At 39.0% G+C, this 18190-nt stretch overlaps 1 protein-coding gene across 7 annotated transcripts in view; it reads left to right on the top strand.

The window, feature by feature from the left end:
• Evi5 (ecotropic viral integration site 5) overlaps nucleotides 1-18190 on the top strand; it is a 226985-nt gene that overhangs the window by 6140 nt on the left and 202655 nt on the right. Inside the window, exon 1 of one of the 7 annotated variants that reach the window (XM_003478938.5) lies at nucleotides 473-712. The exons of the other annotated variants lie outside the window; for them this stretch is intronic. The gene's annotated coding sequence lies outside the window, so the exon portion shown is untranslated. Of the gene's footprint in view, nucleotides 1-472; nucleotides 713-18190 lie in introns of those variants that run through there. 7 annotated transcript variants of the gene reach the window in all.

Genomic DNA, 18190 nt, shown 5'->3' with positions numbered 1-18190 from the left:
GTGTTTTCCAGTCAGTCACAAGTCCCACTTACACAGTGATTAATGTTTTTCAGAGTGACCCTGTGGGGGACTCGGGGCGGCCTTTCGAAGCCTGCGCGTCTTCACCGCGTGCCCCAGGCCCAGAAGAGCGGCGCGTGGGCGCTGCGGCAGTCAGGGGCCGCGGCCCGGGAGCCAGGTCGCCTCGGGGCTCCGAGGGGCCTTGTCTTCCGCAGCCTTTACAAGGAAGGGGCGATTCGAGAGAAGTCAGCAACTTGCGGCGGTGCGCTGAAAGTGGGGCGGAGAAGAGAGGGATTTCCCCGCCTCCGCTCCACTCGGTCCAATCCCTTCTGCTTCTGCTTTTCCCGGCCAACACGCCCGGCCCCTAACCTGCTCGAACCCATTATGCGGTAGAGGCGGCTGGGTCGCTTTAAGGCCCTGCTGCGCCTGCGCCCTGGGCTTTCCTGACGCGGCCGGGCCGGACGCTGGACAAGCCGCAGGCGGACCGACTGGCAGGCGTTGGGCTGGGCGGTGGTGCGGCCGGCGGCGGTGCTCGGAGGAGCGGGCAAGGGTCGCCCAGGAGACCCTGAACTCCTAAGTGAGCGCGGTGCGCCTGGCACGCAGGAGCGGCGGCCCGCAGAGCGGGGAGCGGGGCCGAAGCGCTGGGACGCGCGGTGCGGTTGTCGGCTAGATGGGACGTTAATGTTTACGACGGAGTCCACCCAACGTTTCCAAGGTGAGGGGCGTCGCGCCAGGCCTGGCGGGCAGAGCGAGGGTCGGGGTTTTGTGGAGCGCACGGCTGGGCCGAGGCGCAGCGGCTGGGGCCGTCGCCAAAGTTGCCGCGCGCGCGGCCCCGCCGGGGCCTAAGTCCCCCGCGCTGGCCTCCTCGCCCCGCGCCTTTCCCTGCGACCCTTCTCTCCTGGGTGGAGGGAGAAACTCGCTGGCGGGGCTTCCTGTGGAGTCCCGCGGGGTGGAGGGGCAGAGAGACTTCGGGGCACTTCCTTGTAAACCCTGTGGGAGACACTGACGACTCTCTCATCCTCTGCCCCTGAGACCAGAAGTCAATTTCCACTCAGTTACCCGAGGGGCGAGAGCTCCTGCCCCCCTTTCTTGCAAAGTTGGCCTCCTTATTTGGCCTCAAGGATTCTGCGCGTGGTAGTGGCTCCGGTCAGGTGATGGCAAGCCAGGTGTGCCAGGTGACGCCTAAGGATGCGCTTGAGGAGCATTAGTCGCCAGCACTGAATCACTTTATGATAGCGGGGCAAGCCTCAAACTAACCGCAGGATTTCCTGTAGGTCGATGTGTGGTCTTCTTCTCTGCTTTAGACTTGCCGTGATTTCTTCGTGTCTTTCTTTTGGGAGACTTAGATCATCTCAGTTGTTGGTATCCTTTCTTCAAACAGTTAACCAAAACTTTTGGAATGGTTCCCTTGCTTCTGCCTATCTCTGATAGAGGTGATTCTGAAAAGCGGCAGTGTTTTTTGGCAAAGATATCTTCACTTTGAGTTACAGTGTAGAATAATAAACTTCTTTCTTTGCTGAAAGAATGATTTCCAGTGCTTCATGAAGTTAGAGAAAAACGATCTGTTGGTAGTTTTTATCTTTGTTCTGAACTATGTGTTAGTAGCTTTCCTTTCCCTTTTTAATTTAGTGGGAAAATTTTATCTATCTACTAACAGCTTTGTTTTTCAATTCTAAAATTATAGCCTTAAGATGTCTTAGAACTTTGTGAAAAATTTTAAAACGTTTGTTGAAGTTTAACGTATAAAAAAGTTTGCAACAGGTAATACATTTTTACTAAGTGGATCGTCACACATCAAGAAATAGAACATTATGTTGACATACATCGCAGTGGAGTTTTTTTTTTTTTTTTTTTTTTTTTTTTTTGTCTTTTTCCTTTTTATTGGTACCAGGGATCGAACTCACGACTGCCTGCTTGCAAGGCAGGCACCTATGCCGCTGAGCTAAATCCCCAGCCCCTGGAATTGGTTTTTGAGGTATGTGAAGGTTAAAACTTGTGATACTGTTGAACATTTTCCCAAAGTGGTTGTACCAGTTAGCAGAGAACAATATTCCAATTACTCTATGACCTTGCAGATGCTTGTCACTTTAAAAAATTGCTACTGTTTTGGGAGAGTTGCAGTACTATATCGGTCTGATTTTTATTTTGAATTTCTTGGTGATTTGAATTTAGTTTTTTTTTTTTTTTTTTTTTTTTTTTGGTGAGAGGAAAGAGTAAGGATTGAACCCACTTCCCTGAGCTCCACTTTAAAATTTGCAACCCACTGGAGACCCCTTCTTGTCTCTCTTCAGACAGAAGCTTTCTTTCTCTCAATAAATATATTCTGCTCTTAAAAAAAATTTTTTTTTGAGCAGGGTTTCACTAAGTGACTGAGTTGCCACAGACAGACTTGAATTGTGAGGTAGACCAACCTGCCTCAGTCTCTAATAAGTGCTGAGATTACAAGTGTGTGCCACCATGCCTGCACAAATTTGAACATCTTGTGCTGACCACTTATATGTTACCTTTTGTGAAGTGCCTGTTAAGTTTCTTTCATTAAGTATGTTTATTTTTTCATTGCATGCTCATTTTCAAATTTACTTTGACTGTTTTTTTTTTTTTTCTGTGTGTGTGTGTGTGTGTGTTTTATCGGTACCAGAGATCGAACTCATGACCACACACTTGCAAGGCAGGTGCTCATGCCACTGAGCTAAATTCCCAGCCCCCAACTGTTATTATTTTTAATGGTGCTAGAGGCTGGAGATTGAACCCAGAGCCTCTGACATGCTAGGCAAGCTCCTTGCCACAGAGCTACATGCTCTGCCCTAATTTATAGTTCTTTTTTCTAGATATGAGTCTCGTGTGTGTGTGTGTGTGTGTGTGTGTGTGTGTGTGTGTGTTGGGGGGGGGGCTGGGAATTGAAACCAAGGCATTTGCACTGAACTATATTCCCAGCCCCTCCCTGCATTTTAGTTTTAGAGAACCGGTTGCTAAATTGGCCTCTGCCTCATCCTTCCAGAGTGCCTCAGATTACAGATGTGTACTCCAACAAATGGCTTTTTTTTTTTTTTTTTTTTTTCTTTTTTTTTTGACAGGGTCTTGCTATGTAGTTCAGGCTGGTCTTGAATTCACTATATGTCCCAGGCTGGCCTTGAACTTGAGACCATTCTCCTGCCTCAGCTTTCTAAGTGCTGGGACTACAGGTGTTCACTGTCATGCTTGGCCACAAATGACGTTTTTATGGCCTAGTAATTAATTTTTTTAGCACTGCTGATGGAATGCAAGTTCTTGCACAGGCTATGCAAGCATTACCATGGAGGGTACCTGCCTTTTCATTCATTTGGTGGTGTTTTGATAGCTTCTTAATTTTTTTTTTTTTTTTTTTTTTTTGGTACTAGGGAGCAAACTCATGACTGTGCACTTGCAATGCAGGTGCTTGAGCAGCTGAGCTAAATCCCCAGCCCCCTGCTTAATTTTTATGAAATATGTAAAAAATATGATTACTTCTTTTTGTGACTTGTTTAAGAAATCTATGCTTAGTCTAGAAATAGGAAGGTTTTTTTTTTTTTTTTAATCCATACCAGGGATTGAACTCATGACCACACTTGCAAGGCAGGTGCTTATGCCGCTGGGCTAAATCCTCAGCCCCTGGAAGATTTTTTTTAACAGATGAGTGGGCCAAGGGTGTAGCTCAGAAGATAGAGTGCAAATTGAGCGTGCCTGGAGTTCTGGTTTGAATCTTAGCACAACATAAATGGCACCAACAAAAACATCAGATGATTTTATAGATGGAGGTGTGTTTCTGCATGATCTGTTTCATTTGTTATTCTTACACTAGTATCAACATGTTAATATAAATCTAAGTATCCTTGATATGTGGTAATATAAGCCCTCCAACTTTGTGTCTTAAGATTTGTCAGGGTCACTTTTGGTGCAGCATTTCCACGTACATTTTGGAATTTGCTTGTCAGTTTCCACAAGTTGAAATTGGAATTGAAGCTGTATATCACTTTTGAGAGAACATGTCAACAGTGTTGAGTCAACTTATAAACATGGAATATCTTTCCATTTATTTCGGTCTTTTAAATTTTTACTAGGTAATGTTTTATTGTTTTCTGTGTAGAAGTCTTACACATCTTTTGTCATTTATTTTTAGATATTTGATGGTTTTTGATGTTATCATAAGTGGTGTTTATTGATATTTTTGGAGAGTGTTTTGAGACAGTATTGCTTTGTAGTTCAGGCTGTCCTCCTGTCTCAGTCTATTGAGTGCTGGGACTACAGCCATGTGTCACCAGCTCTAGTTTGATAATCCTCTGGCCTCAGCCTCTCTGCAGTGATGGGATTACAGGCATGCCCCACCATTTATAGCTATAAGTGATATTAAACTGTAAGTATTTTGGTACTATTGACTTGACTATTTATAGCTATAAATGATATTAAAATCATTATATTAAAACTACAGGCATGTAGCTGATGGTACATGTCTGTCATCCCAGCAGTGAGTTCGAGGATAGTGAGTTTAAGGATAACCTGGGTTACGTAGTGAAGGCCAGCCTGAATTACAGTGAGACTATGTCTCAAATCTGCCCTCCCCCAACAAAACAACCACAAAAAGATCCCACTTGTGAGTCAGTTGAGGTGTGATACATGCTTGTAATCCCAGTACTTGGGAGGCTGAGATACAAGGATCATAAGTTTGAGTCTTGCTGGGTAGTTTAGTGATTTAGCATGACCCTATTTCAAAATAAAAAAATTTAAAAAAGGCCAAGGTTGTAGCTCAGTGCCAAGGCCTGCCCAGTGCAAAGACCTTGGGTTGATCCTCAGTTTTGGAGAAAAAATCACTTGTAGTCAGCATATAGAAATACTGCTGATTTTTGATGGAGTACATGCCTCTACGGTTATTTTGCACTATTCTCAGACATCATGTCATCAATAAAATTTGAAGTCCTTTTTTTTTGTTCATGACTCATTTCATATTATACCTGTGTGCTCTAGTATTCTAATTAATTTATGCATGGTTTTTGACATGGTATTTCCGATATCAAGGTTTAATGAAAGATTTATGGAATATGGTATATTGACAGTCACTGTGTTTGATTCTGGGGATAGAAAGCTGATTAAAATGTTGCCCCACCTTTAAGTTTAGAGTCCAGGGCAAGTAAGTAGAAATTAAAGACCATTGCCTCCACCAAAAAAGCTCCTATGATGGAAATTAGTTTGGCAGCATGCAAACTGGACATCTAAATAAAACTGGGAAAGGGGCAGTAACTCCCCTTATCCACTGTGTCACTTCTGAGGTCTGCACCCCTGGTCAGCCAAGCTCTGAAAATACTATATAGGAAATCCCAGAAATAATTTAAATTGCATGCTGTTTTGAGTTGGGTGATGAAGTTGAGCTGACCTGCTTTGTCCAGATGTGATGTGAGACATCCTTTTTTTTTTTTTTTTTTTTTTTTTTGTCTTTTTCATTTTTATCGGTACCAGGGATTGAACTCACGACCGCCTGCTTGCAAGGCAGGTGCTTATGCCGCTGAGCTAAACCCTCAGCCCCGATGTGAGAGATCCTTTGTCAAGCATATCTAGACTATATAGTTCTGTATAGTCACTTAGTTGCTCTTTGGGTTATCTAGCCGACTGTCTTGGTATTGTAGTGCTTGTGTTTAAGTACTCCTTATTTTACTTATCATTCCTAAATGTAAGAGTAGAGATACTGGCTTTTTGAATGCCAAAGCAAAGCAGTAGAGTGCTTCTGGTAAATGAAAAGATGGAATTCCTTGACTTAATGAGAAAAGGAAAAAATATTTGTTAAGATCTCCAGGATGAACAAATTTATCTGTAAAATTGCAAAGAAGGAAAAAGAAATTTGTGTTAGTTTTGCCATAGTACTTCAAACTGCAAAAGTTATAATCACAGTGTATAATAAATGTTTAAGGTGGAAAAGACATTGAATTGTGGGTTTGATAGCATGTGAAGTTTCAAGTATTCACTAGAGGTCTTGGAATATATCTCTTGTGCATAAGAAAGCACTGCTATTTCTGTCTGATTCCCAGTATTGTGAAAACTGGGCAAAGAAAGTGGGTTGTTGGTAAGGGAGCTGCTTTTCACTAAAAACACTCTTGCTTAATCCCCTGGCTTTCAGCTTTGAGTCTTGCTCTGCCCTTCTTGAGTCTGGAGTCAGGTCAGTGTTTGTGAGAATAAATTGAGAGGATAGAGATGGTGGTGAAAGTGGGACCTTAGTCAAATAGTACCTCTGTAGACTTTAAATTTGTCCCCTTCTCTTTAGTCCTGTGCCCCTCTACCCAGACTTGGATCTGAAGCCTCTCAGGGGTTCTGCGAGTGAGCCAATCAGCTTGCTTGACTATTATTTCTTTCTGTAGGCTGGTAGGTTCAGCTGTTACTTCTCTGCTTAGTCACTTATTCCTCCATTTTTTTTTCTTATTCCTTGAATGCTGTATTTTCTCTTATCTGAGGATGTTAGAGATAATTTCTTCTCCTTCCTTCCTTCCTTCCTTCCTTCTTCTCTCTCTCTTTTTGCATAGTTTGTTCCAAGTTATTTTTTAATTTGGTATACCCTCATCAGTGGAGGCACAGAGGTTGATGAGTATTCTTTTGTGTTTATGCTTAAGAGTGACTCTCAGCTAAGTGGAAGCCCTGAGTTTGTAAGTAAGATTTTTCTGACTTCTCTTTTACCATGTAACGTAGAAGTTAAAGCAGTGCTTTTCAGCTTTGGTTGCATATTAGAATTACATGGAGCAATTTAATGATATCCTTGCTACTGCTATTCCAAAAACAGTACATCTGAATCTTTTAGGGATAGGATCCAGGTGCAGTATTTTATTTTTATTTTTATTTATTTTTTTGAAACAGAGTCTTACCATGTAACCTAAGGTGGCTTTAAACTCACAGGATCCTCCTGCTTCAGCCTTCTGAGTGCTAGGATTACAGGCATGCAACCACCATGTTTTGGTTCCTTCCTATCTTTTCTAGGTCTCTACTCCTTGCCCAGGGCGGACCTCTTTTCTGATTGCTATCTTCATAAACAATCTCAGTATTTTTTTTTTTAAGCTTCCCTAGTGATTTCAGGGTATGACCAAGATTAAACCATTTTTCTGGGTGGACTGTTTCAGAGTATCTCTAGTGTGTTTGTCTTTCTTTTTGATATGGTCAGATATCCTAGACAGTATGTCAGTTTTCTGCTTGAAGGATGAGATGTAGCTGCCAATGGTCTGTGAGCTTAGGAAAAAAATATTTCATATTCAGGGTCACATAATTTGACCTTTGTTAAGATACAAAGGTATCTTACAAAGGTCTTTTATCATGTATGGTTTATTTTATTTTTTATTTTTTGTTTTTGGTACCAGGGGTTGAGCTGACGACCTTGCGCTTGCCAGGCAAGGTGCTTATGCCACTGAGCTAAGCCCCTGACCCTCGGTATGGTTTACTTCTTCAACTAATAAATCTCCAGTCAGCTGCCCCCTCACTTGTTCTGGCAGTTCCTGAGCTTTCAAAGGATTCTGTGGTGTATATTGAGTTTGTTCTCAGTTGTCAACCCTACTGGTTTAGAATTTGACTCTTTTTGGAGGGACTCTGGGATTAAACTCTACCAGTCACCTACCTCCTCAGCCTGCGTCAGTTATGCATCAGCTTTCTACCTTATAAAGTATCGTTTTCTCTTTTTCCATTTTCTCTGACCTTTCATCTTGTGTCCTAAAAACTTATCGAAACAACAACTATGAAACATTCTTTTTTCTTGTTTGGACAATAAGCAAAATTCAGATGTGTGTGTTGATTCTGCATCTCAATCTCTTTTGTTTGCTTTTCATTATGCAAAAATGTATTGCCTTCATCCTTCATTGTTCTCTCTTTATGGGATTATACTTCTTACATTTTTTTGTAATTTTTTTTTTGGGGGGGGTCTGTTTGAGACAGAGTTTTACTATGCAGTTCAGGCTGACATCATGCTCACTTCCTAGCCCATACTGGGCTTGAACTTGCAGTGATCCTTCTGCATCAGCCTCTCGATTACAGGCATGCACTACCATGGTCTGCTTTAAATTTATTTTTATTTTTTTTTTTAGTACTAGGGATTGAACCCAGAGCCTCATACATGCTAAGCAAGTGCTCTAATGTGGAACTACATCCCCAGTCCTTAAGAAATTTTTTTAGCTGGGGATTTAACTCAGCAGTGTCTGACGAGCATGAGATCATGAGTTTGATCCCGGACCATAAAAAACCAGCAACAACTATAACAACTTTTTTTTTTTTCACTTTGGGGCAGAATCTCACTAAATTGCCCAGGCTGGTCTTGAATTTGTGATCTTTTTGCCTCAAGCCCCCAACTCTAAGGCCTAGGATTATAGGTACAACCAAATGAGCTAAATTGCTTTGCTTTGCTTTGCCTCTTTCTGTCTTGTCTGTCTGTCTTTCTTTCTTTCTTTCTCTCTCTCTTTCTCTCTTTCTTTCTTTGTTTCCTTTCGACAGGATCTTGCTTTGCAGTTCAGCTTAGCCTTGAACTCCCTATGAGGCCTAGTCTCAGCCTCCTGCTGGGATTATAGGAGTCTTGGTCCACCACACCTGGTACCAGCTAAATTTCTTAATAGTAGTTTACATAGAGTGACTCGTAAAAGTTGCCATTTCTTTAGATGTCCCAAAATTCTATATCAAAGTATATAGTGTCCTAGAATTTTGTAATCTTAGGATTGGAAACAGTTTTAAGATAATCTTGCATTAGCTGGGTGTGGTGGCAGATGCCCTTAATAACAGCATTTAGGAGGCTAAAGCAGGAGAATCTTACAGGTTTGAGAGTAGCCTGAGCTATAAAGTAAGCGCAATACTAGCCTGAACTGCATAGAGAGACTTTATTTCAAAAAGGCAAAAAAAAAGATAATGATAAAAAGATAACCTAATGAGCTGTTTGATACTTTAAAGTAATTGTCTCCATTCTAAAATATGGGAAACTAATGGTAAGAGAGGAATAACTAGAAAAATAGACTGACCAGGAGGTATCTGGAAGGAACTTAGAAATCTTTTTTTTTTTTTTTTTTTTTTTTTTGAGGCGGGGTCTTGGTCAGTCACTATGTTGGTATTGATCAGTCCCTATGCTGTGCTCAACCTAGTGATGCTCCTGCTTCAGCCTCCTAGAATGCTGGGATTACGGGCATGTACCTCTGTGACCAGCTCTTTAAAGTAATTTTAAACTAGCTTCATAAAATGCAAAAGTTTACTTATTCATAAAACCCTTCTCATCTTTTTGTTCTACCATAAATTATATTATTTTTGTTTGTATATAAAATTCAAGATATCAGAAATGACACTGGCAGTTATTATTTATCATGGTAGTACAATAATAGTCCTTCATTGTAGGTTTATTAATTTGTGTTTTCTAGATAGAAACTATTCATTGTAGCCCCTTAAGTTTGCTCCAATAGTTTTTTTTTTTTTTTGTCTTTTTCATTTTTATCGGTATCGGGGATCGAACTCACGACCACCTGCTTGCAAGGCAGGTGCTTATGCTGCTGAGCTAAATCCCCAGCCCCTGCTCCAATAGTTTTACCCCATTTTACATTATTGCAACTTGCTTGATGTGCAGTTTGTTGCATCTGTGGCTGCTGATTACTAACTACATCTGTTGTTCAAGAGAGCTTTGGCACATGCTAGACAAGGACTCTATCACTGCAGTTTATAGTTTAAGTGGCCAGACAATGACAGTGTGGGTTTAGTGATTGTTAATTGTTCATTGTCCTCGTCCAGCCCTTACTTCTGAACTTCTGAAAAGCGCCTGGAAAGCTAGTTAAACTGACTATTATCTGGACTTTCATTGTTGATTTTGCTATTTAGTGTCTTATAAATTCACTATTAGAGCTCTTTCCTTAAGGAATTACTAGTTCCTGTATTCTTTGAAAGGAATTTGATGTGAAATAGAAACAAAGCTTTATTATGGATAATTTTTAAAATTTTGTTTGTAGGAAAAAATAAGTACTGGTATAGAAATGAATGAGGATGCAGATTGCTCTTTGAATTGATGCTGAACATATTGATGGGCCATAATTTGTATTTTTCACTAGTGGTACAAACATCTAATTATCAGTCTTTTTTTTTTTTATCGGTACCGGGGATCAAACTCATGACTGCCTGCTTGCAAGGCAGGCGCTTATGCCGCTGAGCTAAATCCCCAGCCCCAAATATTTTTTTTGAATCATAGTGTGATAAAAGGTAGTAGTGGAGATTAGCTAAAAGAATCAAAGAATCATGGAACAGGTATTTCATAGATGTGTACATTTATCAAAATTCACTGAATTAAAAAATTTCACTGAATTGAGTGATTAAAATCTGTGTATTTCATCGTATATAAATTTTATACCAAAAATTTTTGCCTAGGCATGATAGCTATTGGGAAGCTGAGGCTGGAGAATTATTGGAGCCAGGAGTTTGGGGCATACCTTAAGCCCAAATACATTAAAACGTACCTATAAGGCAATTTTCCTCATATGTTAGTATGAGGAATTATGTTATTTACCTCATAGGGTTGTTTGATGTATTATATATGCTTAAAAGTATCTTATTCCTTGGATGGTTTAGGTTGGCCTAGTACCTGGAGCAATTCTTGGTTTATATAATCCTTTCATAACTTACGTTTACTGAAGTGTGTATTTGTATTTATTTTATTTATTATTTATAATTTTTTTAAAAAAGCGCGACCTTGCTGTGTTGCCCAGATTAGCTTCTAGCTCCTGGGCTCAAGCAGTCTTCTGTCAGCCTCCTGAGTATCTGGAACTCCAAGCATGTATTACTGTACCTGGCTATTGAAGTATATAGCATTAAATAAGGCATAATTTTTAAAGCATGAACCAAACTTAATTTTTTTTTTTTTGTCTTTTTCATTTTTATCGGTACCAGGGATCGAACTCATGACTGCCTGCTTGCAAGGCAGGCACTTATGCCGCTGAGCTAAATCCCCACCCCCAACCAAACTTAATTTGAATCCTTAGCTCATGGTATTTTTGTCTAATCAAAGTGGTATATGGGGTCTGAGATATCAATAGATATATTGAATATCACATGCATTATCTTTTGATAGAGTAGTAAATGAAATGGTTCATAATATTTCATTAGTCAATATTTTAATACTTGAGTTTGTATAGTTCAAATGTTTTCAAATCTAAAGGAATGCCAGTTCTTCAAGGAAACTATGCTGCATCTAGTACAGTATGTAATTTTGGACATCTTAAAATAAGTTTGGTAATCTGCATTAGCAAGTGGTAATTGTGGTTTTATTTAACTGAAAAGTGGTGGCTAATATTATTCTTTATAAGTCAGGAATCAAGGGAGTTTCAATTATTTATTTATTTATTTATTTTTTTGGTCTCAGAGTAGATACAGAATGAAAAAACTTCTTGGTACACCTCTGCTCCACTATCTCCCCATTCTCCAATAGGGTCTTGTCTTGGAGTCCAGATTAGCATGATACTTCCTATGTAGTCTAAGTTGCTCTGCAATTTGAGTTCCTCTGCCCAAGCCTGTCAAATGCTAGGACTGCAAGTGTGTACCATGATTTCCATAGTGGTTGTACCAGTTTATATTCCCACCAGCAATGTAGAAGCATTCTTTTTTCCCTGAAGCTTTGCCAAGCATTCATTATTGAATAATTTCTTGATAAGATGTAGTAAGATGGAATCTCAGTGTTGTTTGCATTTCTTTTTTTTTTTTTCCAAATTCATTTTGTTTCAAGGATAAAAAGAAAAAGAAGATGAAGAACAAAATTTCAAAAGACGTCAATTGGGTGCAGCAATGGTACATACATTGCACACTGTCATCCCTAAATCATTCACCCAGAGCACAAGACATCCGCATTCAATTGTCCAAACAATACTAGCACAAATCTTTCTTTTCAGTGAACTCAGGGAAATCAGTAGTATAACTTTTATATACAGATACATGTATACACACACACACACACACACACACACACACCTATATGTTTTTCTTTCAGCTTCTCTAATGGAAAATATGATGTTTAAACGTGTGTCTTGGGGCTGGGGATTTAGCTCAGCGGCATAAGCACCTGCCTTGCAAGCAGGGGGTCGTGAGTTTGATCCTTGGTACCGATAAAAATGAAAAAGACAAAAAACAAAACAAAACAAAACAAAACACGTGTGTCTTACTTATTTCACTAATGAGTGTGTTCTCAAAGGTCTCCAGTTTATCCTTCTTTATGGCTGAGTAGTACTGCATTGCATAAAAATACCACATCTTTTTTAAAATCAATTCCTCAGTCAATGGGCATTTAGGTTGTTTCCAAGATCTGGCTACTATAAACTGTGTTGTTATAAACATGGGGGCATATATATCACTGTAGTGTGATGTTTTTAATTCTTTTGGGAAGATACCTAGAAGAGGCACAGCTGAGTTGAATGGGACCTATAGTCTTAGTTTTTTTAGGAATCGACACACTGATTTCCACAGTGGTTGTACCAGTCTGCATTCCCACCAATAGTGGAGAAGGGTTCTTGTTTCCTCATAGTCCCTCCAGCATTTGTTATTGGTTGATTTCTTTCTTTCTTTTTTTTGGTACCAGGGATTGAACTCATGACCTCATGCTTGCGAAATTGGTTGATTTCTTGATGACAGCCGTTCTTTCTGGGATGAGGTAGAATCTCAGTATTGTTTTAATTTGCATCTCTCAAATGACCAGTGACATTGATCATTTTCCACATATGTATTTGCTGTTTGTGTTTCTTCTTCTGAGAAGTGTGTATTCAACTCAGATGCCTTTTTTTGGATTGGCTTTTTCAAATCTGGGAGGACTGATTTTTTGATTTCTGTGTATGTTCTTGATGTAATTCTTTGAGGTGCAGTTGGCAAACATTTTCTCCCACGTTGTGGGTTGTCTCTTCACTCTGGTGGTTTCTCTTGCTGTGCAAAAGCTTTTCAGTAGAGTGAGATTCCAGCTGATTGTGATAGTTTCTGTGCAATCCTGGTTTTATTCATAAAGTCTTTGCCTACACTAATGTCTTCAAGAGTTTTACCTACTCTGTCTTCCTGCAGATTTAATGTTTTCATTTTAATATTAAGATCTTTAGGGGGCTGGGGATTTAGCTCAGCAGCATAAGCGCCTGCCTTGCAAGCAGGCGGTCGTGAGTGCGATTCCTGGTACTGATAAAAGAAAGGAAAAAGATCTTTGATACATTTCAATTTTGGCTAGTACATGGTGAAAGATATGGGTCCAGTTTTAATCTTTGGCATGTGTAGAGCCAGTTTTTCTAGCATCATTTATTAAAGAGGCTATCTTTCTTCCAGCAAATGTGGGGTACCTTTGTCAAAGATCAGGTGGCTTAGTGTATCTGTAGTTGTTTCTGCATCTTTTAATCTGTTCCACTGATCTTCAGGTCTGTTCTTTGCCAGTACCATGCTATTTTTATCACAGTAGCTTTATAGTATTATTTCAAGTCAGGATTGTGATGCTTTCTGTCTTGTCTTTGTTGTCCAGGATTGTCTTTGCTCTTCTAGCTCTCTTCTGGTTCCAGATGAACTTTAGGATTTTCTCTAATTGTGTGAGATGTGCTATTGGAATTTTGGTTGGGATTGCATTGAATCTGTATAACAGTTATGGGAATATGGCCATTTTCTCTATATTGTTTTTTCCTACCCAAGAGCACAGGATATTTCTCCATTTTCCAATATCACTCTTTGATTTCCCTTTTCAGAGTACTGTAGTTTTCCATATAAAGGCTTTTACATTCTTTTTTTTTTTTTTTACTTTTTTTTTGGTCTTTTTCGTTTTTATCAGTACCAGGGATCGAACTCACGACTGCCTGCTTGCAAGGCAGGCACTTATGCCGCTGAGCTAAATCCCCAGCCCAGCTTTTACATTCTTGTTAAATTGAGTCCTAACAATTTTTTGGATGCTATTGTGAAAGTTGTTATTTACCTGGTTTCTCTCTTATGTACAGGAAGGCTATTGATTTTTGAGTGTTGACTTTGTATCAAGGTACATTACTGAATTTGCTGATTAAATCTAGTGGTCTTTTGGGATATTCTAAGTAGTAGAGTATCATGTCAGCTGCAAATAACGATCATTAAACTTCTTCCTTCCCTATATTTATTCCTTTTCTTTCTCTTGTCAAACTGCTTCAGCTAAAGTTTCCAGGGCTATATTGAAATGTGAGTAGAGACAATGGACATCCTTGTCTTGTTGCTCTTTTTTTTTTTTTTTTTTTTTTGGTCTTTTCATTTTTATCGGTACCAGGGATCGAACTCACGACTGCCTGCTTGCAAGGCAGGTGCTTATGCTGCTGAGCTAAATCCCCAGCCCCGCTCTTTTTTTTTTTTTGTATCAGGGATCGAACTCATGACCTTGCACTTGGCAGGTAGGTGCTTTTGCCACTGAGCTAAATTCCTGGCCCGCTTGTTCCTGATGTTAGAGTGAAAGCTTTCAGTTTGTCCATTTAGTACGATGTTGGCTGTTGGTTTCTCATAGATGGCTTTTATGAGATTGAGATAAAAAGCATCTATTCCAATTTTCTGTAGGTTTTTTTTTTTAATCATGAAAGGGTACTGGAGGTTTTTTTTTTTTTTAAATCATAAAAGAGTGCTGGACTTTGTCAGAAGCTTTTACTGCATCTGTTGTGATGACCAGATGATTTTTGTTCTTGGCTTTGTTAATATGGTGCATTACATTTATGGTTTTACAGGTGTTGAACCATCCTTCATCCCTGGGATAAATCCCACTTGATTGTCTTGACGGTTTGCTGCAGTCTGTTTGCCAGTATCTTGTTGAGGATATTTGCATTAGTGTTCATTAGGGAGATTGGCCTGTAGTTCTCTTTCTTAGTTGAGCCCTTCATTGGTTTTGGTATCAGGGTAATGCTTGCTTCCAGGAATGAATTTGTAAGTATTGCTTCCCATTCAATTTCATTAAAGAGTTTGAGAAGTACTGGTGTTAGATCTTTAAATTTCTTTTAGAATTCAGCAGTGAATCCATCAGGACCTGACCTTTTCTTTGTTGATAGGTTTTTAATTATTACATTGTTGATTTCATTGATTGATATTGGTTTATTTAGGATTTTTATATCTTCTTGATTCATCTTTGGTAATTCACATGTATCGAGAAATCTGTCCATTTCTTCTGTATTTTCCATCTTACTAGAGTACAAGATTTTGAAGTATGCATAGATGATCTTCTGTATTTCTGCAGGATCTCTTGTGATTTTCCCCTTTTCATTCCTAATTGCATGGATATGAGTCTTTTCTTTCCTTTTTCTTGATAAGGTTGGCTAAGGGTTTGTCCTTTTTATTTAATCTTTCAAAGAACCAACCATTTAATTCATTGATTCTGTGTTTTGTTTGTTTTAGTCTCTACTGTAATTTCTGCTTTGATGTTTAAAATTTCCTCCTTTGTAGGAGCTTTTGTTTTAGCTTGTTCTTCTTTTTCTAGGACTTTGAGTTTTTTTTTTTTTTTTTTTTTTCTTTTGGCTAACGGGGATCGAGCTCACAACCTTGTGCTTGCCAGACAGGCACTTAGGCCACTGAGCTAAATCCTTGGCCCGAGTTTGAGTTTCAGCAGTTAAGTTGTTCATATATGCTTGCTCTCTATGATGCTCTTTATCTCAATCTCATAATCTCAATCTCTAATATGGGTATTTATTGCTATAAATTCCCCTCTTAAGACTGTTTTCATTGTGCCCCACAAGTTCTGGTATGTTGTATTGCTGTCATTCAGCTGTAAAAACTGTAATTTCTTTTTTCACTTCATCTGTAACCCATTGGTTGTTCAGTAAGGCGCTATTTAATTTCCATGTGTTTATAAAGTTCTTGTTTCCTTTGGCATGGATTTCCAATTTCATTGTACTGTGATCTGATATTATGCATGGGATAATTTCAGTTCCTTTGCATTTACTTAAGCATGTTCTATGAGCCAGTATACGGTCTGTTTTGGGGAATGTCCTGTGTGCAGCTGAGAAGAATGTACATTTTGATGTTGTGAGGTGGAGTACTCTATAAATATCTACGAGGTCCATTCATTCAGAAGTTTGGTTTAGTTCTAATATTTCATTATTGATTTTTTTTTATATCTAATTGAGCTCTCTTTTTTGTAACAGTGGGGAATTGAGGTCTCCTAATACAATTGTTATTAGGGCTTATTTGATGTTTCATGTCTGTTAATATGTGTTTTATAGTTGGATGCAGTGGTATTTGTTGCATATACATTTATGATTGTTATCTCTTCCTCTTGGATTGTTTCCTTTATTAGGATGTAGTGACCTTCTCTTAATCAGTCTGGGCTTGAAATCCAGCTTTGCAGATAGAATAGCTACTCCTGCTTCTGTCTTGGTTCCTGTCACATGGAGTATTATTTTCCATTCTTTGACTTTCAGTCCATAAGTTTCTTTTTGGGTTAAATGTTTCTTGTATGCAGTATAATGTTTGATCTTGCTTCTTAATCCCTTCTGCTAGTCTGTGGCTTTTCATTGATGAATTGAGACCATTAATGTTGATGGTTATAACTGATATGTATCGACTTATCCTTGTCATGTTATTTTCCTGTTGTTGGCTACACCCTTTTTTCCCCTTCCTCTTTTTGTTTGCCTTCTCTGGTGGATTCTTTCTGTTAGGGTTCATGGAGCTGTAATCCTCATTATCTCTTTCTAGAATATTCCTCTGGCGTGTTGGTTTGGTGATCATAAATTTCATCAGTTCTGTGCCATGGAAGCATCTTATTTCTCCATGAATTTTGAAAGGTATTTTTGTGGGGTACATCAATGTAGGTTGTAAGTTGTTTTCCTTTAGAACTTGAAGTACTTAACTCCAACATCTCCTTGACTTGAGGGTTTGTGCTGAGAAGTCAGCTATAATTCTGATGGACTTTATAGATGATTTGTTTCTTTTCTGTAACAGCTTTTAAGATTCTATTCTTGTGTTGAATTTCTGGAATCTTGACTATGATATGCCTGGTGTAGGTCGATCATTGCTAATTGAAGTTCTATATGCCTCACTTATTTGTAGGTCAAATTCTTTTTCTCTACCAGGAAAGTTTTCTGTCATGAGGTCTGTTAACATTTTTTAATGTCATTTGTGGTATCTCTTGCTTTGTTATTGACTCCAACTAATCTTAATTTATTCTTCTTTGTCTTAACTAGCAGCTGCTGGATCGTTTTCAGCCCCTTGCTACTTTTGAAAAATCTTTCTTTTGCTGGTCGCTAACTACAATCTTGTCTTCAATATCTAAGATCCTGTCCTCGATTGGTCTAATCTGCTTCAAATGTTTTCAATGGAGTTTTTAATTCTCCTGGATATCTGCTTTATGGATTCCATTTCTTTCCCATGCTGAGCTTCCATAATTTGCTTAAGCTCATCTATGTTTTTTTTGTCTATGTCTGTTCTAATGTAACTAAGCATGGTGTGTATTTTGGTAAGCTCTGTAGTTATTTGAGAGATTATTTCTGATTTCATTTTTTCTGGAGTCTTACTGAATTACTTTGTTGTTTTCAATTCAGAAAGATCTGGTGAGAATCTGTCTGGTTGTCATACCTGATTGCCCCTGGATTTGCCTTTAGTGAAGTAGATATCTGAGGTTGTATTTTGCTTATGTGCCTTCTCATTTTCTCTCTCTCTCTCTCTCTCTCTTTTTAGTTTAATTTCTGTGGTGATGCTTGTTAGTTGCCTGTGGTAGGTTGCTTTATTGGTAGTATTTAGGACCCTTAGGTGATCATTACGTCTCTGAACTATCTTCCAGGTGTAGCTGGTTTTGGGACTTTGAGTCTGTTGGAAAATCTTAGCTCTTCAGGTTTTTGGAGAGCAGTTGTTGCTTGTTTGGCCTAGTCCCTGCTTCTTTGGCACTGTGCCATCGTATTTTCTGTAACCCTTAATCTCAGTCATGGATTATCAGGACCAACAGCTGTTTAAAACATTTATGTCAGTTTTGGCAATAGTGGTACCAGTAGCACCAAACACAGCCTAGAAACCAAACAGAGCCAACCCTTCATTTGCAACTTTTACCTGTATGAACAAGATTTGTGATTACATAACAAAATGTAAAACAAACCAGATAATTATATGCAGTATATAAGTCTATAATGTGTCAGTTTTGCCTTTAGGGTTAAAGTTTAAAATGGATTAAGGAGAAAATAGACAGGTGGAAGAAGAGAAAGAGATTAGAAGTAAGGTTGGAGAAAAAGTGGGATCATGCGAACTTGGAGAAACTGGTGCAGAAGAC

Source organism: Cavia porcellus, unplaced genomic scaffold, assembly GCF_034190915.1.
Source record: "Cavia porcellus strain 051 isolate PalLab524CR breed Dunkin Hartley unplaced genomic scaffold, mCavPor4.1 scaffold_1, whole genome shotgun sequence".
NCBI classification, from domain to species: Eukaryota; Metazoa; Chordata; class Mammalia; order Rodentia; family Caviidae; genus Cavia; species Cavia porcellus.
This window is presented reverse-complemented; position numbering and strand designations above follow the sequence as displayed.